General features: G+C 36.2%; 1 protein-coding gene and 1 pseudogene across 29 annotated transcripts in view; one reads left to right on the top strand and one right to left on the bottom strand.

The window, feature by feature from the left end:
- PTPRD (protein tyrosine phosphatase receptor type D) overlaps window positions 1-22,648 on the top strand; it is a 2,145,367-nt gene that overhangs the window by 1,388,756 nt on the left and 733,963 nt on the right. The gene's annotated exons all lie outside the window — the stretch shown is intronic.
- Window positions 18,576-20,185, bottom strand: LOC137227836 (nucleosome assembly protein 1-like 1 pseudogene; annotated as a pseudogene).

The following is a 22,648-nucleotide window of genomic DNA, read 5'->3' as shown; positions in this document are numbered from 1 at the left end:
AAGAATCAGCGCCAGCCACAAAACAGGTGGAATTATTCCAGCTTGGCTTTGTAGGCAGAAAAGAGAATGAGATATGTGTTTTACCTGAGATGGTAGAGCAGCAGTAAAAGCAGATAAGGTTATAGCAAAATGAGGAGAAAATGATGCTGGTCTCAAATTGTTGGGAGTCTCAACTCTCAGCGACAGTGGCCTGGAGCCCCGTTTTTGCACTTTTTTTTTTTTTTCCTCCAAGAAGAAAGAGGAAAAGTACTTCTAAAGTGCCCATCTTTGGTGGAGAGAGGAAAGATTTTTTTAATTTAGTATCATACAATTAAAAAAAGAAAAGTAAATGCTCTATAATTATTTCAGATATATTTTCTTGAGCTTGTGAGTTTTTAAATGTTTTCCCCTAGTGTCTCTACAAAGAGGAAAAGAATATTTAACGGGAAAAGAGGAACATGTAACCAAAACCATTTCAGATCTTGCATGAGATTTATCTTGAAAAACCAGTGGTGCATACATATTTTGCCACAGATCCTAGGGCACAATTGTTACACCAATATTTCTCTATCCAGGTCACTTGGTAGCAGCTATAAAATGCAATCTGATAGTCACTACTTCAGGCAACTCCCAAAGTGTATATTGGGCTTTCAGGAAGAAATTTGTTTAGTGTCTTAACATGGAGTGTCTCCCGTGCTCAACAGAATTGTTCCCGCTGCTGCCCTGAGTCATGTCGAATCACTTATAGAACTAGGACTCACTGTGCAATGGGGAACCACCTGGAAGGGAGTGATCTGAAGGTTTCTGCCGTAAAGATTAAGAGTCAAGGGCTTTTAAGCAATAATTATTGGATAGTCAACTACATTGAAAACCAGAATGTACTGAGGACACCACCAAGTACTGAGAGAAATTATGTTACATACATACATCCACCTATGCATACATACATACGTACATATGTCAAGCTGTTTCCTCTGATTGTGACACTTTTCTCCTTTTTTCCTTTGCCTGATGAGTTTCCATATATCGTTTGAAACTTGGCTTCACCACACTTTCCCAGGAAAGCCTTTCTCGCTCCCGTTAGGCTAGGTCAGATGCTCCTGACATGGATAAGTATATAGCTCACTTTATCTTCAGGTTTTCCATGCTGGACTGTAAATTCCGTGAGGACATATATGATATCCATCTTTCTCTCCATGTATGCCCAGTGCCTACCTCAGTGGTCATAGACCTTTTCTAAGGTATGGGGCCAGATAGTGAACATTTTAGACTTTGTGGACCGTCCAGTCTCTTTTGCAACTACTCAACTCTGTCATAGTGCAAAAGAAGTCCAGACAATTTGTAAATGGATGAGTGTGACTGTATTCTAATAAAGTCTTATTTACAAAAATTAGCCTTGGCCTGGATTTATCCTGCACTTGTGAGTTTGCCAACTCTATCTTGGATTTATCCTGCACAAGTGCAGGATTTATCCTGCACTTGTGAGTTTGCCAACTCTATCCCTCTCACAAAGCCTGGCAAAATTAGCCTTGGCCTGGATTTATCCTGCACTTGTGAGTTTGCCAACTCTATCCCTCTCACAAAGCCTGGCATATATTAGTGGTTCAGCAAAAAAGGCCTTTCAGTAATACAGGCTGAGTTGATGGTGGTCTGTGGGGAGTGACAGAGGAGGATGTATAGTTGATCCTTGAACAACAAGGGTTTGAACTGCACAGGTTCACTTATACCCAATTTTTTTTTTTAATAGTAAATACTACAGTACTATAAAATCCATGGTTGGTTGAATCTGCAGATGCAGAACCAAGGCTATGGATAGCAGACTATAAGTTATACACAGATTTTTGAGTGCATGAAGGGTCGGTGCCCCTAACCCCACATAATGTTCAAGGGTTAACTGTATTTGAGAGCTATTGGATGATTGGTGGTTTGATATGGAGGGTGGGTAAGGAGAAGAGGACAAATCCAAATTTCTGGCTTGAGTAACTGGTCTTAAGGAGGAGACATTTAACTAAAAAGAGTGGAACTGGTTATATTAGCAGAAGTGGGGAGGAAGAGATGAGTTACGTTTGGAGCATAGTAAATGTGAAAACCTGTGATCTATAACAATGGCTCTTAAACTTCAGCGTGTATTGGAATCACCTAGAGAGCTTGTAGAAAACACAGATTCTTGGGCTAACCTCCAGACTTTCTGATTCTGGGGTGGGGCCCAAGAATTTGTTTTTCCTTCATGCTCCCAAATGATTTTGAAGATGCTGGTCTGGAGACCATCCTTGGCAAACAACTGTCCCAGAGAGATGTGCCAGGACTTTGACTTGGATGTTATCATTATGGAGAGTGAATGAAATGGAGAAAGGACCAAGGACAGAATGTTAGGATACCATAGACAGAACAATACACGTACTATCATCCCTCAAGCAAAGATTTATAGCCCTTTGAGAATCAAAGAGAAAATACACATTGGTATTAAACAAAGTAAGATGAAGAAAATATAGGAAAGATGTCAAGCAAGAGAAATATTCAAAAGAGGAGGCCTCCAATCTCTGGAACTTCAAGCTCTGCACTTAATATTTTTGTTAACATTAAGATTAATGAAATATTAATATTTGCAGGAAACTTCTTGCAAACCTTTCAACTACTAAAATCAGGGATATCTCTTAGGCCTAGACTGTCACCTTTGTTTTCCTTCCTTTGTTTTTGTAGTTCTTCCCTTCTACTCTACATTATAACTATTATGGTTATTAAGTTAACAATTATATCGATAGCCACAATTCATTGACTGCTAAGTGCATTGCTAAGTACATGTACTGGTAATGTACACTTTCTTTTTTCATCTTCACAACTACCACTGAGATAGATTTTTGTAGTCCATTTCAGAGAGATTCAGCGAGGCTAAAAATTACCTTTCTCGAGACCAAATGGTTAATAGGCAACAGTGAGAGAATTTAAGCCTAGACTTGACTGACACAAAAGCCTGTCCTCTTGACCAATCTTCAACATTCCAGATTTCCTTCATCCTTCCTGCAGTCCTCAAAAGAAAATGCACAGATGCTGCATTTTTAAGGACCTTGCTGCTAATCTGTACATGTATATAGGTAAGGTATAACAAGCTTAGCAAGGTTTCAAAATTGAGACACTATTTTAAAATTCTCAAGTTCCTGATCTAGAGCAGGATACAATCTTATAAAAAAGGAGGTCCAGTTGAAGACTTCCCTCATCATTTCCTGCCAAGGAAGGAGCTCACCAAAACTTCCCCACCCCACCCCCACGTCATGAGTCTTGCAGAAAGGAGAGGAACAGGCTGACTACTGCATAAAAGAAGAGCCCTTTTCTTAGCCCTTCTCAAGGAGTGGGGGTAGGGAAGTGGAAACTGAATTTGGTTTGATGAGATGCCAGTCATACATATCTCTAAGCAGAGGTGCCAGTTAGTTACAAGGATAGCTCTGAGTAACAGATGCATGCTCATCTTAGGTATTCATCAGGGTTCCAGTGCTCTGAGTAACATTCTTACCAGATGGTCACAATATTCACACAGCTCTTCCTCTGCGAAAACACTAGGCAGAGACAGTCACTGCTCACCTGATTCTCTGAGTCCTCTTGCAGTTAAGCAGGCATCCGTGACTAGCTTTCAGCCACGTGCTCTGAAAAGTAATGTATGTTGCTTATGGGCAAAGCACTTAAGATCTAGTAGACCACCTTCTGTCTCTTCCATGGACTTGGAAACCACATAGGCCAAGTATTGTAAGTGTCATAACCACAAGATTGAACACAGCCTCAATCCATGGGTCACTAGTTGGAAGAGATTTATCCTTGACTGTCCTTCAGCCTTGGGTGGACTTTATATGAGTGAAAAATAATATTGTTGTTACTATGGATTATTTGTCACTGTAGCACAGCATGGCCTATCTAAATTCATGTAAGTGCTCTTATTAATACTAATTTATTTACTCTGGACTGGGTCAAACGAAGATTTCAGTTGGTTCCGCAGTATATCTTCACTCTTAATCGACAAAGATCATGGCTAAGTTTAGAGGAGAAAATAAAAATAGAAGGGGAGAAGGAAAAAAATTCAAGAAACAGCATTCTGAGTAGAGAATGCTTAATTCATATAGACAAATGCAAAGAACATAGATTTCAAATGAAAACCTATAATTCAAGAAAACTATGACTCTAAAGGCTTGGAAATAGTGTTGGATGGTATAAGCCCTAAGCGTTTGCAGAAGTATTTATTATATTGTTTACTAAATGGCTTTTTTATTTTAAAAACATGAGGAAGAAGCATGGCAACATTAGAAGAAAGAAAAGAAGCAATAATGATGGAAATTTTGAGGGAGAAAAGTAACTTGAACATTTGTCACACATAGAAAGTAGAAACAAGAACATTTAAACTAGTTTTTTTTTTTTTTTTTCCATGAAATATACACAGCACGGTCTTTCAAAGAACAAATAAAGCTGAAGAGGATAGACTAAAGTAGACTGCATTTTAACCATCCGTCCTGGAGATGACAGAGATCTGAACAACTGTAGGTCAGTGTGGGTCATAAATCACGTGTTACCATCTCTGGAGCAAAAGACAAATGACTTGCTCACCAGTAAGAAATTCAGGAGATGGGCTTCCCTGGTGGCGCAGTGGTTGGGAGTCCGCCTGCCGATGCAGGGGACACGGGTTCGTGCCCCGGTCCGGGAAGATCCCACATGCCGCGGAGCGGCTGGGCCCGTGAGCCATGGCCGCTGAGCCTGTGCGTCCGGAGCCTGTGCTCCGCAACGGGAGAGGCCACAACAGTGAGAGGTCCGCGTACCGCAAAAAAAAAAAGAAATTCAGGAGAATTTGTGGAAGAGAAACTTTCCAACCTAAGGGACAAGGACAAATAAGCCCATATATAAACAGTCGGCAGCTCCAGTCTGTCTCCTACTCCATTCCTCCGACTTCACCACTCTCCTGTGGATGCATCTCTGTGTATGCACGCACACACGGGCTCATATGTACTGGCACACACCAACTCCTGCTTGCCAACTGATCTAAGGCAATAGATCATTCACAATTTGTAGGTTCCTTATGATAAATAAAAGTTCCAAGAATTAGAGGCAGGTAAAAGTCTTAAGTCCTCTATAACCAGGTTACCCTAAAATAAGGCTAACAGAAGGAATTTGGTTATATATAAAAACATTTATTAGAAAATAAGTCTGCAACTTATTTTGTAAGCTCCTTCTTAGTGTTTTGACCCCACCTGTGTGAAAGATTTGCTTGAAGCATATGCAACAGATATCCTAGCAGCAGGATTTAGTATGGCAACAAGTTTGTTCTGAATCAGTGGGTATACAGTAAACCATTTCAGAATCTGGACTCAGGCCCCGCTCCAAGAGATACAGATAACCTGGTCTCTGGATTCTTACACCTCATTCCTACAAGGGCAGGAAAGCCTGCATAATGTTTCTGTCACTCATATCAGTAGCAAAAAATAGTTTCTAATACCCATTATGCTAATCTTATGCAAATCTGAAATAAGAGTATTAGCGATAAAGTAGCTGATGTGCGTACCTTTGTAATGTGGGCTTTTGATTAGAAGATTTAAAATGCTAGCTATCCCTGGAATATGTTCTCTCAAATAGGCAACTGGCCTCCCATAGGGTATAAATTCACACACACACATACACATACACACACACACACACACACACACACACACATCACACTGTCTCTGTAGAAATATTTTCAAGGATAATAAGAAACACTACACAAAAATTCCAATCTATGGAGCTATGGGGATGGATAAGGCATAGATTTCAGGATAAAATAAGGGGAGAGAACCATTATCATGTATTTAAATATATCTATTTTTAAATGAACAATTTAAACCACCAACCACAGATTTTGCTCAGTGACTTGAATTCTTTCGGTATCCTACTCTTTAGCATTAAAAGTGGTAGAAACCTTAAGTAGCAGGAAGTCAGAAATGTAAAAGTTAAACCCCAAAATGGTACTGACACTTAAGCAGAGCCACATCAATTTCACTCTAGTTGAATGGATTTGAAAAATTAAACTGATAATCCCCTGAACATTTTCAGGGTGTAGCTCTCTCATTCAGTATGTTTAATCCACCCTCCTAGATCATTATACAAGTGTTTTGTTTTGTGCCATGGGAAATTCTGATCTTGCCTGATGAAGTACTTAGTCACCTATAATCTTGTGAGAGTCACAAATGACGATAATTGCAATTTATGGAGTAACCTGGAATGACGAACACAACATGCTGAGTCTGAGAGCTGAGGTAATTGCATTTTTACTTCAGATCAGCAGAAAATCCAAAAAAGGTAATGTTGTTTGAGCATCATTTCCAATTTCATTTTCTCAATTTTTATCAACTACACTCATTAAAGAATCATTAGGGAAAAGATAAGAGCTCTGCAAGTTGACTAGAGAACCTGCATAGAAAAGAGAGAATAAACAATGAACAATCAATAAAAAGCTATGGAGGAGGTGAAGAAGGCTTAGTGTAGAAGAAACAATATTGCATTGGCACGAAGAACTTACAAGTTTAATTAAGGCCACCTCTAAAGAGTTGGGTGACCTTGAACTTCTCACTTCTCAGGGCCACTGTTTTCTCATTAATTAAATGTGAGAATCCAGGGCTTCCCTGGTGGTGCAGTGGTTAAGAATCCGCCTGCCAATGCAGGAGACACGGATTCGAGCCCTGGTCCAAGAAGATCCCACATGCCAAGGAGCAACTAAGCCCATGTGCCACAACCACTGATCCTGCGCTCTAGAGCCCGCGAGCCACAGCTACTGAAGCGCGGGTGCCTAGAGCCCGTGCTCCGCAACAAGAGAAGCCACGACAGTGAGAAGCCCGTGCACCACAACAAAGAGTAGCCCCCCACTCGCCGCAACTAGAGAAAGCCCGCGCACAGCAATGAAGACCCAACGCAGCCAAAAATAAATAAATAAAATAAATAAATTTATTTTAAAAAATACAAGAATCCAAATGAGTTACCACTAAGATGTAACCCTAAAATTCCTAATATTTCATGATTATACATGCAGGCAATTGCTACACTATTGCATAAATAATAAATATTACATGTGTTATCTGAGGCTGTTGGCAGTAAGTGTTCTCTTCTTTAAATATCTTAAACAGATTTGTGTCTCTGAGGTCTCCAGCGTACTTTCTGTCTTGTCAAGGCATTCTTTTTCTTCTATGGTGTCCTGGGGATTCTCTTCTCGTATCTCACACTTGGCACAGTGAAATCCAGCTATTAGTTTGTTTGTCTCAATGCTGTTATGAGTTCTTTCATTTCGGGAATCCTGTCTAACTTACTGTTTCCCCAGTGCTTAGGAAAGTACCTGGCATTTAATGGGGAATGATGGAATAAACAAAGGAACGACTAAGTGGGCTTTGAGGTTCATTGTCAGTGAGGCAGAAAGTAAATAAAGAGCCACTGAGCACCAAGTCATTCAATGCAATTCACCATGAAAGATTATCTTCAAGTTTCTATTCTTATTTTCAGGCCCTAATAAGATACTATCCAAAATGGTTCTTGTTTTAGCTGACAGCAGTGGCCTTCAGTGAAAATGACAGAGGGCTTGAGTATCGTTAGAAATAACTGTTTTACAAACCTTATTACCTTATTACCACCAAACAGCCTTCACAAAACACCTACCTGAGTAAGAATGGAATATATATATATATTCCATTGGTGTGTGTGTATGTATGTATGTATGTGTGTGTGTGTGTGTGTGTGTGTGTGTGTGTGTATATATGTAAACAAAGACTTTATCATCCATCTCTGTAATTGGCACACTATGGTCTATTGGCCAAATCTACCTTGCCACCTGTGTTTGTACAGTCTGTGAGCTAAGAATGGGTTTTACATTTTTTAATGTTTGGGGAGAAAATTCAAAAGAATAATCATGGTATATGAAAATTTTATGAATTTCAAATTTCAATGCCCATAAATAAAGTTTTATTGGAACACAACCAAGCTAATTTATTTAGTATCTGGGTGCTTTGATGTCACAACAGCAGAGTTGAGTACTTGTGACAGACACAGTATGGAAAAAAAAATAATTTTCCCTCTACCCTTCTAGGTTCTCGGCTGAGACCTTCCTGTAATAAAAGATTAACAGGAGAAAAACAAACATAAGTTTAATAACATGTATACCTCCTGTATATATGGGAGAGATCCAAGAAAACTGAGTAACTCCCCAAAATGGCCCAAGACATCACCTTAAATACCATCTCCAGCTAAAGACAAAAGAAAGATGCTGGGATGGGTATGGGGGTGGAAATTAAGGGGTTTTCAGGCAAAGTAAACAATGATATGTTTGTTATGCAGATTTAAGTCCTGAATGTCTTCTGCATTGATAAGGGTTTCTAGAGATCTGGTCATCCTCTTCTTGGTAGTGAGAGGGAGACACCCTTACATGTGCTGATTTCCTTTATAAATGTAAATGTCTCTTACCAAAGGATAACTTGTACTGGTTTTCAAAGGTTCTCCTGTGTTGGAGTTTCTTAAAAATAACCAGCCTAAAATAATCTTTATGCCAAAGAGGCATATTTTGGGGTAGCAAATTCTTTTCTCCTTCACCTGGAAAGCCTAAAATATTTACTGTTTAGCCCTTTACAAAACAATTTGCTAAGCCCTGCTCTCTCTGTTGGTCAGAGTTGCTTTTGTACTATCAAAATCGATTTCTGAACAGAGATGGCTTTGTGTTGTGGAGAACATTTTCAAATGGAAAGTTTCAACACCTGCAAAAATTAAAGTAGCTTCATTGTCATTCTTTTTTTTGTTTTTCTGTTTTTGTTTTTTTGCAGAAGTGGAGAGGATGTGTTAAAGAAAATAACTACTCAAATCAAAGTTTTTTTATGCTATTTTTATGAAATTTAAAACAACAATTATGAACATTTTATTTAAAATAATACATTTTCATTTAACTTTTATAAGTTAATCACATATTTATTTATTTATTCCATGCTTTCTTTTAATCCAAAATGACTAACCAAGATTCTTCTAACTTAAGCAGAGGTCTGATGAATCTCTTTTAAAAGACATTGGCTTGAGACAATTTATACAGTATCATTATGCTGTCCATGAAGTTGGTACAATGAAACAAACAGCTCTCCTCCAATGAAAATAAGTGACTAAAAGACTTCTCCTAAGCCCTTTTGCTCAAATTGTGTCAGAGAGTAAAACACCATTAGAAAATAATATTGATTAGATTAAAAAGTTAGCTAACTCCATCAGATAAAAAAATCCAGCAATTCACAAACATTGTTTTTGTAGTTATATTGTTTGTGCCATTTTTATTTTTTTTCAGAGTGTCATTCCCAAAATTGAGGGGAAAATCTCCAGCAGCTTAATTCACTAAAAATACTAATTTGTTCAGTGGGATCAGAATCACTTATGATAGGTAACTTCCATGTATGATTATATTGTAAAACTATTGTAGTCTATATATTTAAGAAAATGTTTTCCACATGGGCTAAAGTATCTATGTAATGAGCAATCATGGTGGGAAAGTGAATGTTTCAGCTCTGAATCAATGAGAGGGTAAGTTGTTATCTTGCTGATTGATGGTGATTAGGTTCTTGGAGCAGATCTGGCCTACATGCTGGTGAATGCCAAATGGCTGAAGGCCACCTCTCTCTACACCCCTTTGCCGGCAGTTATCTCTGAATGACTTGGAAGAAGCCACAGTTGCAGTAGTGTGACTTTGGTTCAGTGGCTCCAACTGGCCATTTACTTTGTTTAGAGCATTGTCCCTACCCAGGCACCACCTGTTGGTAGTCATAGAAAGGTCAATTTAAAAGAAAATAGAGGTACATCAGGACTTGCTACTTCTTGTTCTCCTCTATGAATGACAGGAAATAATCTATCGTAAGACTTTTAAAAATAAAAAAAATTAAAAAAACTATTAAAAATAGAGTAGCAGCTATAACCTAGATATTTATAAAACATATGCAGTAAAAACTCTAGCTGTGATCTTTAATAATCATATAAATGTCCAGGCAAATATTTAAATTTAAAAGAAGGTCCTGTATACCTGCCTTTGAAACACTGATCAGTACAATTTTGTCTTGACAGATAGTTCATTTTTTTTTCTCATTTATGATAAGCACTAAATCAAATCTACCTCAAAAGAGTTGTGATTTCGTTTATGTTTTTTGGTTTTTTTTCAGATACCAAATATAGCCTTAAATCTTGTTGGCATATCAGAGAGTGTCATTGTTTAATTTACATCAATTACTGAAGATAGTGGATTTAGAGAAAAATATTAAAATTGCTATTAATTCTAAAATTCTGGAATAATTAAAATAAGATTTTCTGTAGGTATAGTCAAGGTATAATTTCCTCCCCTATTAACAATGTAAAGTAAAAATATACTCACTTAGTCTACCTGTGGTTTAATCATATGATTATTTAGGAATAACTGAGTGAGGTAGCATGCATAAGTGACAGACACATGTCACATCTCAAGTCTTCAGCTTCACAAGTTGTTTTTCAAAAATGGCATGGTTTTAATGCTTTAGAATTATTTTTTAAACCAAGTGCTACAAAAGATAATAATTATCTTATTAGTTTCTCTGTTTTGTAAATGTCAGTCATGACAATCTCACGCAGACACTTGGTTTTATCATCACACCTTGCTCTGCTGCCTCATTAATGCATCATGAATACCTTCAGAATCCCCTTCCATCCCCATTCTTGATTTCATGGGAGGTGAGGATGCTAATCGTATCTGTGTGGGTGTATTTTTATAGAGCTGCCAGCAAAATCCTTCTGCTCATTTAAGAACATCATCTGTCTGTAATTAATGTTCTATATGTCTTCTTAAAAATGAGAAATAAGTATCTAGATAATATCCCAAATTTCACCCAGCAGTTGAATTCTCAAGTGTCTATTTATGCTCAGGTCTTTCTGAAAAATACTTTATTATGTCTACAATATTAGTTATTTGTTTGCTGAGCATCATGATTGTTCATTTTTGAAGTTCTTGCTTTCCTTCTCTCTATTCTGTCTCTCTTCATTTATGTTGGCCAGTTGGTTCAAATTTCATATCAACTTCTTGGATACTCTTTGATTTAAATTTTTTTTTATTGTTTCTAAACAAAAACAGTCATAATAAAAATTAACAAAGTAAACCTGCTTTCACATCAAGCAGTTTATATCTGTGTGAAATCCAACTACTGCCTTGTAAATAACTAAGCAATCAGATTACTGTGAATGATTATACACACAGTGCAAATGAGAATTTGGAAATCAGAGTTAGTAATGTAATATGAGATCAACAGGTCCTTAAGAGTAGGAACTATACATTACACCACTGTGAGTTCACTACAGATTCTTTTTTTTTTTTTAACATCTTTATTGGGGTATAATTGCTTTACAATGGTGTATTAGTTTCTGCTGTATAACATAGTGAATCAGGTATACATACACATATATCCCCATATCTCCCCCCTCTTGCGTCTCCCTCCCACCCTCCCTATCCCACCCCTCTAGGTGGTCACAAAGCACGGAGCTGATCTCCCTGCAGATTCTTATCTCTAAGACTGTCAACACTAAATATTGAAAGAGGGAGTGGACCTGCTTATTAATATACCTGGAGGCAGGACAAGAACGTTCCCTTCAGAATGTAATGTAATGAAGGTAATGTTCAGGTTCTGAACCTGTATATAAATAAGATCATTGCATATTAACATTATACACTAATTGGAACACATTTCCCCTGAGTTGCTTAAAATACAGAGTTTTTCACATTTGCAGTGTATCCTAACCCTTCAGTATAGCTTTCTCCCACTCTAATTAATTTGCATTGCAAAAACAATGAGTTTGATCTCAGCTGTACATGTCACAGTGACTTATCCCTTCAATGAAGTGATAATTGGTGTCTGGTTAATATTACTTATAGAAACCATGGGGCATAAAAAATAATCCTAACTTCCATTACACAGCATGAAACTTCCAGTAGCACCTATGCTATTCCCAGCATAGAATATTTTTATTTTTTAAACTATAATTCACAATTGTGAAAATGCATCCTATAAGCATATATCTACTGCCTGCTTGATCGTTACTCAAGAGGAGCTTTGAACATGGACACATGGGCTTGACACAAAAGATGGTTAGTTACCTTCAAAACACAAAACCCAACCAGACAGAAGCTAAGCTATCTCCTTGCAAAATAACTTCCAAAAACTAAGACAGATATAGTCCATGGACATTTATTCAATGCAAAGATGATTGGTGATATGCAAGGTATTTTTACATGGATGTGTGATATTTTGTTATATATGAAAAAATGTACATATTCTCACTGTATATATTTGTAAATTATGAAGCAAATAAGAAAATGAACAGTCATGAACCAGCACCTAAGTGAAGAACTAAAATATCACCAACATGGTTGCATTTACTGCTCCTTAATCCTCCCATCATGTGCCCTCAACAGATATGTACATGATCTGCTGTGTTATCACATATCTTTGTATTGGCATTTACAAAGGTTTATCACATGTTTATACATGCACAATTTTTAAAATTTTTTCATTAAAATATTATTTTCTGTACTATCTCCCACTTGCTTTTTCTACTAAATATTATGTTTCCGAGAATCACCCATGCCATTTTATTAAACTTTGTTCTTTTTCACTATTACATAAATCCCCTGTGGTATGACTATACCACAGTGTATGTATTGATTATTTAGTCTATAGACATCTCTGTTGTTTCCTGCTTTTAAACAGCGTGAACAATACCACCGTAAACGTGTTTGTGTATTTCTCCTGGTGACCATGTGTAAAAGTCTGTCTAGGAGTAGAATCAGTGGCTTATAAGATGTTCAAGTGATTAAGTTTACAAAATATGTTCAAATTTGTTTCCAAAAACTGTTGTATTGTGTTATATTTTTCTCTAATAGTGTGTAAGATCCGCACAATGCCATGAGCTCATATAAATCACTGGGATATCATAATACAGTTGTTATGACAATTATTTTTATCATTAGTAACTTTGCTGTAAATATCCAGAAGTATGTTAATAATTGTAAAAGATTAAATAATAATGATGAGACTGATAATAATAAACATATTAATGGGACAAAAGAACAGAAACCAGGTACAGGAAGCAAGAGAGCACACTGGCATTGGGAGAAGAGAAGGAATGTAATTTGCAGACAGAGAGTCACCATCATGAGTGTGACTTTGGGGTATTAATGGGTAATGAGTATTAATTTTGTAATGATTGAGTAATGTCTATATAAATACATTTATTTGATGTAATATGACAATATATTAAATTATGTCATATCAGTATAACAAATATATTGATATTGTTAGAAATTCAATCAATTCTGGTAAATAAAGCCCTTGACAACTAGGCAGTCACTTCCCAATTCCAGTCCCCTCTCCAGCAGTAACCTGTTGAGAGTTTTGCGGACATTTCAGAATTTATATATTATAATAATATAAATATTGTATATATATTACCTATAATGTGTTATAGATATTATATATATGTTACAAATATGGAAATATTATATTGTGGATAGTTTTATGTACATGGTATTATACCAGAAGCATCATGCGACTTTCACTTGTGTTTGCTATTTTTACCTAATATATGTCCAGAAAATCTTTCCACCTAAGTGTACATAACTTGACCTCATTTCATACAGCCGATGGGTGTCCTATAATTTAGCCATTATAGATATGTGTGACTAAATAGGACATTATATAGTCATTTCAGGTAACCAATGAATGTCCTACAATTGAGCCAACAATTTAGCCTAGAGTTATCCTATGTGTATATTTAAGTCCAAACAACGTTGCAATAAATATCCTAGTGTGCCTTTATGTCTATAAGAAAATGTGGCTCTAAATTAGAAACCTAGAAGTAAAGTGCCTTGGTCAAATTGCATATGCATTTTGTGTTTTTTTTTTGTTTTTTTTTTTTTTTGGTTTTTTGTTTTTTTGCGGTACGCGGGCCTCTCACTGTTGTGGCCGCTCCCGTTGCGGAGCACAGGCTCCGGACGCGCAGGCCCAGCGGCCATGGCTCACGGGCCCAGCTGCTCCGCGGCATGTGGGATCTTCCCGGCCCGGGGCACGAACCCGTTTCCCCTGCATCGGCAGCGGAGTCTCAACCACGGTGCCGCCAGGGAAGCCCTGCATTTTGAATGTTAGTAGTTATAGACGAATGTCCCTTTAAAAGGCTAGAACTGTGAAGGGTCTGACATTTTACCCTACTTGCTGGCTATTAACTTAGCCTACCACAGTTTCATAGATACTGGCAGAAGATACAACACTGCTGGGTCAGAGACAAAAGGACTTTATTACTGACAGCAATGGTAGCAGCCAAAGGGTCCACATTTTGTTGTGCAGATTTCTCAGGTGCAAATATGCATCGGGCCAAGTGAAGAGGGCCAAGTGACACCTGCACATGTTATTGTTTTATGTGATGAATACCTTGAGCTTAGGGAACCTGACTCTTTTATGATGGTTGTTAGGCATGCCTGTCCTGTGATCCAGAGGGAGATACTATCTTGATTATGTTGGATAATACACAAACATAACCTTTACTCCTTAGGGAGATATAGCCTCTGTCTTCCAAGGCTTTTCGCTCTACAAATATTCTTGAAAAAATAGTCTCTAACACAATTAGGGCTTCTGCTCACAAGATGTGCAGAAATAGGAGACCCACAAGAAATATTTCACAACAATTTACTTCAGAGAGGTTTTGTACTGGCTTCCTTTGGGAACCATGGTGTGCTACTAACCTGTGGATGCATTAAACCCTTTCCAGATTAATTCAGGAGTATCAGGTTCAGTCCACCCAACTCTTGCTGCTGACTCCAGTCTGAATCTCCTAATTATAGTGCTGATACTGTGTTTGCTTTCAGGAAAACCAGTTTTTCCCAAGTCCTTAGCCACCATGCCAGGAATCAAAATATAATGCCTGTTTTTGCAAATCAGAAAGCATTTTGCTCATGCATAGGAATCAGCTACTGGTCCTATCCAGCTCATTGTTGCCCTGTATGTATGCAAATCAAGTGTTGCCTTACATTCCAATGTTTCAAGAGAAGGGAAAAATCTGTATTATGATGTGAAAACCTCTCATTTTCAAATGTGAGTGAATTAATTCAAGTTGATTAATAATATTTTCAGCAATGTGAGATGCAACAGAGAAACCGTAGAGGATAAGTAAAGAACAGTACCTTTGACATTTAGGAGCTCATTGGTGTCATGCCCTCCTATACTCAATTATGGCCCTGTTCACAAAGCTTCCATAACATTTTATATACCCCCCTCCTATAATGTGTCATATTGGCTCATGAGTTTATGGGTTTTTTTTGCCCAATTTAGATAAAATATATTTACTGTCCTAGAGGCAATTAAACTGAAACCTTTGGGATTAATCTTCTGTACCAAACAGACAATATTTGTCTCATCTGACAAATATAATCCATATGTTATATATAGTTTTTTGTACATTAATATCTAATCTTACAGAACTATAAAAAGTGTCATGGTACACAAAAATTTTTAGTCAATGTTGAAAGTCGTCTTCAGAAATAATTTTCAACACTTTGATTTTAACTATAATGTCACATTCCACAGTTCATGTGGTTCACAGTTGTCTCTTGGGGAGTTGTTGAAGTTTTTTTTGTTTGTTTTTCTCCTATTATTGCTGCTGTGTATTATTTTCAGAAGGAATTTAGATGCCATCTTGGATCCTTAAGAATATGTTTTTAATTAAAATATAATTGTGATATAACAGTATATTAGTTTTAGGTATGTAACATAATGATTTGATATAGATATATATATATATATTTATATATAGTGAAACAATAATAAATCTAGTTAACATCCATCACCACAGGGAGTTTTAAAGTCATCCCCAGCTGGAGGCCACGTGTAAGAGGATCTCAGAACCTTCTGGGTATCTGCAGTAGAAGTGTTCTTCACCACAAAAAGACCCAGGAGACTTCCTTGGGCCTTGCCTGTGACCAGATATATTTATTACTATACCACACGTATGTTGATCTTATAGATCAGTTTGGGAAAAATTGACATCTTACAAATAGAAATACATTTGATTTTTGTACTTTGATCTTGTATTTTGCAAGTTTGAACTTAGTTCAAGCAGTTGTCTTATTTCTTTTTAAAGATTTCTGCCGTCTTTCTATGTGTTGTCTGTGAATAAAGACCATTTTATCTTTTCCTTTCTGTTCTATTAGCTGTAGTATTGGTTTCTTCGTTTTTTAAATACTATACATTAGCAATGATATTCCTTCCTATTCCAGTTTGCAGGGTTTTTGTGGATTTTTTTGTTTTTGTTTTTTACCATGAATGAATGCAACCACCATTCCCAGGTTGACTTCCAAATGAACCTGCCTCGTGTTCTTGAGATAATCCCCATTTGATCTTGATGTCTTATCACAATGTATAAAACATTGCTGGATTTGATTTGCTTTTGTTTTGTTGAGGGTTTTTGCACCTATGGATCATAAGGGATATTGCTTTATAATTTTCTTTTCCTGTGATGTCTTTGTCTGATTTTGGTGTCAGCATGATGCTAGCCTCATAAAATAAGTTAGGAAGAATTCCGTTCTCTTCTACATTTTGGAAGAATTTGTGTGGAATTTTTTGATGTTATTGTTGTTAAATGTTTAATTGAATTTACTAAGGTAGCAGTCTGCACCTGGAGTTTTCTTAGTTTGAGGTCTTTAACTTCTATTTCTTTAACTGACATCAAACTATTCAGATCATTTATTTCTTTTGGAATGATGGTTGGTGCTTTGTCTCTTTAAAAGAATTAGTCGGTCTCATCTAAGTTGTTGAATTTATGGTCATTAAATTGAGCTTAATATTCTTTTATTATTTTTTTAATGTCCGTAGGATCCGAGATAATGACTACCTTTACATTCTTGATTTTCTGTATTCTTTCTGTTTTTCTCTTTGGTCAGTCTGGTTAGAGGTTTATCAATTTTACTGATCTTTTTATAGAACTAGCTTTTGGTTTTATTGATTTCTGTATTGTTTACCTGTTTTCCACATTATTTCTGCTCTTATCTTTATTATTTCCTTTTGCTTGCTTTTCTCTTTCCAGTTTTGTAAGATGGAAGATAAGATTAGATAATTGATTTGAATCTTTCTTCTCTTCTAATATAATAATTTAATTATATAAATTTCCTTCTACATATTTCTTTAACTACACCCAACAAATTTTGATTTGTTGCGTTTTCAATTTTATTCAATTCAAAATGCTTCTAATTTCCCTTATGACTTCTATTTCATCCATGGGTTCACTTGGAAATGTGTGGCTTAATTTCCAAATACTGGGGAATTTTCTAGATTAAAATATATATATATATATTGATTTCTACATTAGTATATTATAGAAAGAAAACATTCTTTACATAATTTCTATTCTTTTACATTTTTAAGGCTCGTTTTATTGCCCAAGATAGAGTCAATCGTGGTTAAAATTTCTTGTGCACTTGAAAATAATAAGTATTCTGTGGTTATTGGTGGAGTGTTCTATAAATAACAATTTATAGGTCAAGTTGTTTAATAGTGTTTTTCATATCTCCTGTATACTTGATGATTTCTATCTCCTTGTTCTATCAATTGTTGAGCAAAGAGTGTTGAAGTCTCCAACTATAATTGTGGATTTATCTAATTCTCCTTTTACTTCTATTAGTTTTTGCCTCATGTATTTTGAAGCTCTATTAGATGCTTACACATTTAGTATTGTTATATTTTCTTGGTAGTTTGACCCATTTATCACTATGTAATGTCTCTCTTTACAGTGTTTTGAAACCTACTTTGTCTGATATTAAAACTTGCCACTTTCTTTTGGGTGTTTGAAGGATATATCTTTTTCTGCACTTTTAATCTAGCTATGTCCTTATATTTAAAGTAAGTTTCTTTTCAGTAGCGTATAGTACAGTCCTATTTTTTAATCCAGTCTAAAAATGTCTATATTTTAATTGGTGTGTTTAGAGCACTTATATTTGATGGAATTATTGATATGGTTAGTGAGCGTAATAATTTTTAATTTGTCTCTGTAAATTCTAAATTATTAACCATATGTATATTTGAAGCACATTGCACATAATATGAACTTGGTAAGTTTATTAAGTTTATATTTCTTTCAGATCCATTCTTTTTCACTCTACTGTTGACTTGTTCTAAATATAGTATCTCCAGTAATTTTTTTTCATATAAGTTATAAGTGAATAGAATAGCTATTACACTTATTTTTTTTTTCTGAAAGTACTAGGTTTTATTCACCTCTCTGTGGTAACCAATAACCATACTATTAGTTAATAAGATTTCTTTGTAGTAACTGTCACCTGAAATACAAAAATCCATTAACAATCTAAGTTATCAGGTGTGGTCTTACTGGAAATTCTTAACCATATACTTGTCTTGACAAGTGTTGTTTTTTAAATGATGAATTGTCTTAGTATAAGTCACTGTATTTCTGTAACAAAGTAATGAAAGGCACAGCTAGTGCAAGCGAACTTAAACCCATTCAACTACCTGCTGAAAAAATACTTCGGTTCTTCAGGAAAAAAAATTAGCAAGACAAAAAACCTGGTTCATTTCACAGTTCTGTTCATTTTCATAACTGTAATCTAATAGTTACAAGATAAAAATACTCCAGGAAGAACCAAATATGTAGCAATGAACAAACATGCGTGAGAGAATTTGTGCATTCAATGTATCTGGCAGAAAAACTAGTTAAAATGCTAAGTAGAACAAATTTGGTCTTTAAAATATCAGTTCCTTTCCTTTAAAAAAACACTTGAGTCTACCGAGAAAATACAAAAACATAAGGCTATAAGTAAATAATACCTGTGTTTAGGCTATTACAGTGCAGGTTATCCTCAAGGCCACATACATCCTGCTTCACTGCTGCTGGCACTCTGCTGGGTTTTGATCCTTCTTTGGGTCATAGTCTGGATCATTTTCCTCATCTCCTTCTTCTTCCCCTTCCTCATCCGCTTCTTCATCTTCTTCATCATAATCATCATCATCGTCGTCAATAGCTTCTCCAGTAAAGTGTAACACTGATCTTGGGATTATGCGCTCACGTAAAAAGTGACCAATTTCAAAGTCCGCAGCAAGGATAGCTTCAGCAGCATCATCCAGATCTCCACTCTCAGGAACTTCAAGAGGGGCAAAAAAATTAAAGAAAGAGTCATTAGAAACTGTTTTGGTCACAGTACAAACTGTCCCACGTCCCTTGTGTTTCTGCTTCTTCTTAATGGTTTTCAAAGTGACATTCTTCCCTTTTTTCCAATCTATCTGGCACCCGGTACAACCCATAATTTCTGGTCCATCAAAAGAAAAAGGATCAGAATCATCTGGTTCTGACCTCATCCTTTATGTCTTTGTCAACACTTCATTTGTGAAGTATTCATTGGGTTCAAAGTGAAATTCTAAGACAAAACTCATAGGCTGACCAGCATCTGAGAACTTCACTTTAATATCTTTCAAGTGCTTCAGAATAGGTTCATCATGTTCCTGAACCATATCACTGAGCACATCAACATTCTTAAAAACGGTCAACCAAAATTCAGGAATTCCTTTGGGGTCTTCTTTTTCTTCATCCTTTTTCTCATCTTCAATCTTGGCCTTTTCTTTTAGCTCCTCTGAATTTCATCTTCCTCATCTGGTTTCCATTCACATTCTTCTTCTGTAGGTTCATAAATGGCATTAATGATCTCAAATCACTTATCAAATAGCGGTTGATAGAGAACAGCATACTTTCTTTCAATATCATGAACTTCCTCATAGAACTTGGCTTCTATCTGTGCACATTTAGCTTGAAGGTTTTTGAGAGCATTCACGCGTCTTTTACTACCCGAGGCAAGCTTTCAGTGTATCCTGTTGGTGTTTCTACCAGACCATCAAGTCTTTCTTGAAGGGCTGCGAGAATCTGAGGATTTTGCATCATCTGAACAGTCAGCTGACGCGCTTTGATTTTTGTTTCTTCACCAGTTTCTTCTTCTTCAACTTCTTCAACATCATCCAAATCTTGATCAAGTTCAGACTGTTCTTTGTTGTCGATGTCTGCCATGTTGTATGAACGCCAAATATCGGTTGCTAGCACAGGGAGCCAGGCGGCCGGAGCTGCACAGGCGGTGACTCAGGGCGGCGGCGGGAGGAGCAGAAGGCGATGCGGCGAGCAGGTGGCGCTAAAAAAGCTACACTTAATTTTTAAATCATATTTTATTATGAATGCATTTCTCATGTCTATACAGGGTAAAAGTAATATAGTAGCTGCTGAGTATATCAATCAGTGAATATTCGATTACTTATTCATCTTCCTATTACATGTTTTACTTTTAATAATAATAGTATGAGTCTGTTGAAGCAAGAAGGAAAAAAGGAATAAATTGATAAATGCCTTGATGCAAAAATCAGTAGCAGCATATGGTCATGAATAAGGTATCACCATTTCAATATCTGTGTCTGTTTTAGTTCCCAGCAGTATTACCTTAGAGAAGACCTTTGCCCTGCAACAGACAATACCATTGGTGTTTGAAAAAGGTGCATTATTTCTGAGAAGCAGGAGAACATGATAATGGTTTAACTTTAGCATGTTTGTGACAATGGTGAGCCTAGTGTGTTTTTTGTTTGTTTGTTTGTTTGTTTTTACCCAAAACACTATTAACCTTCCCCATGGCAAATAAAAGTTTAATTTAAGAGCAAATGTTCTAAAGAATCATTACTTTCTAACTGGAGAATTCCAAAGGTGAGCTGAGAGAAAAGAAGGTTGCAGAGACACTCAATAACCCTTATGTAATCCTGGCAGATAGAAGGTGGCATTAGTTAGATAAGGGGGAAGAAAAAGAATATTTTAACTTAGGGTTTTCAGTGAATCTTATTCCCACACTTCACACAAAACCCAACTGATTTTTAAGCGTGATGGTAAATGATACCTAGACTAATCCTGAAAGTAAGCAACATCCCATTTGTCCCAAGCCTGAAAGAAAGCTCAGTTTTCCAATGGATCATAAATTATTCCACTGACTTGTTTTGTTAGGTTTTGTTTAGTTTTCTTATGACTGGGAATTTGTACAAGTTTAGTATTTGTCACATGCAGGTGTATATCTGTGTCATTCTCCATGACTATTCATTTAATTATTCATTCCACAGATATTTATTAAGTATGTTAGGCACTGTTATAGATGCTGAATAGGACTATTACCATAAAGAGCAGTTTTGAGAGTAGACTCTGGAGATAAGAACCATTTTTAATCTTGGTAGGACAAATGAGCATATTGAAGCTACCAAGAAGCCTTCTGAAGTCTTAGAAATAATATGCAAGACTAACAATGTATTTTTTTAATGGATAAAGTTTTAATAAGACTTAATTAGATTGTGATTGTAGTCTATCAGAAATGTAGAACTCCAGAAAAATATGCTGATATTAATAAGAAAAAAATTGAAATTCTCAGTGTTGTCAATGGGATAAGATATCAAAAACACATAAAGTACTATTTCAAGTATGCAGTGACTCAACTTGGAAGGATGCAATTTGAAATTAGTGATGTTTTGAGTAAGGATATGGTCTTTGTTCAAGAGCCATCATTACTATTACCCCACTTAAGAAGATGGAAATGTTTTTTGAGTTTATATAAAAGTGCCAGGCTGCTAACTATTATTGTTCTATGTGAAGCTACTGCCCCTCTACCAAAACACAGGCTTATAAAAATCACAATGACAGCCACTTCAACCTAAGTAACATTGTCATCTATCTTCACTTCTCACTCTAGGGTTGTACTAGACTGACTACAAGTGTGTAATATTTGAGAAGCCATTACCCATGTGGTCCAGTCACAGAATGATGCTCCAGTTAAAGACACAGAGCTCACTGTTGAAAAACAATTCAAAATAAACTTTTCTCTTACACACAGCATCACTACTTTATTTCCTTTCTACTTTTCTCACATATTATATTAGATTATATTATACTATATTACATATTATAGATATTCCCTCATTTCTCACTTTGAAACTTACAGAAAACTATTTTCTCCAGCCCTGGCAAACATGTCCATCTTATCCTCCTGCCTTGCCCCTTTTCTAATTAAATCTCATTATAAAATCTCCAAATCATCTGTCAGGCAAGTTGGGGAAAGAAAATCTAAGTGGGAAAAGCAAGATTCCATTTAGAATAAGATGAGTAGAAAAGTTAGGAATCTTAATTTTGGTTTTGCTACATGGGACTTCAGGCCTTTGCATACTAAGACTTAGTAGAGTCTTAATCTTAAAGGAGTGTCATGGGACATTTATTCCAACTCACAAATGAGAAACTTTTGTCATAAAGTTTAAATGATCTTCCCCTGATTAAATCGTAATATTCAAGGTGCATCTGGGAAGCCATTGTCCCAGCAGTGTACTCATTTTCTGAACACTGCACCCACCATTGTCTACAGAAGAAGTCAGCAAACTTTGGCTCTTGGGCCAAATCTGGCCCACTGCCTGTTTCTGTCAATAAAGTTTTATTGGAACACAGCCACACTCATTTGTTTACCTGTTGCCTGTGACTGTTTGCACAGTACAACAGCAGAGTAGAGTAGTTGCAACAGAATCTATATGGTTCACAAAGTCAAAATAATTAATGAACAGACCATTTACAGAAGGCCCCTTTTCAA

This window comes from Pseudorca crassidens, chromosome 7 (genome assembly GCF_039906515.1).
Source record: "Pseudorca crassidens isolate mPseCra1 chromosome 7, mPseCra1.hap1, whole genome shotgun sequence".
NCBI classification, from domain to species: domain Eukaryota; kingdom Metazoa; phylum Chordata; class Mammalia; order Artiodactyla; family Delphinidae; genus Pseudorca; species Pseudorca crassidens.
Note: the sequence above shows the minus strand (reverse complement) of the source record. Positions and strands in the feature narration are given on the sequence as shown.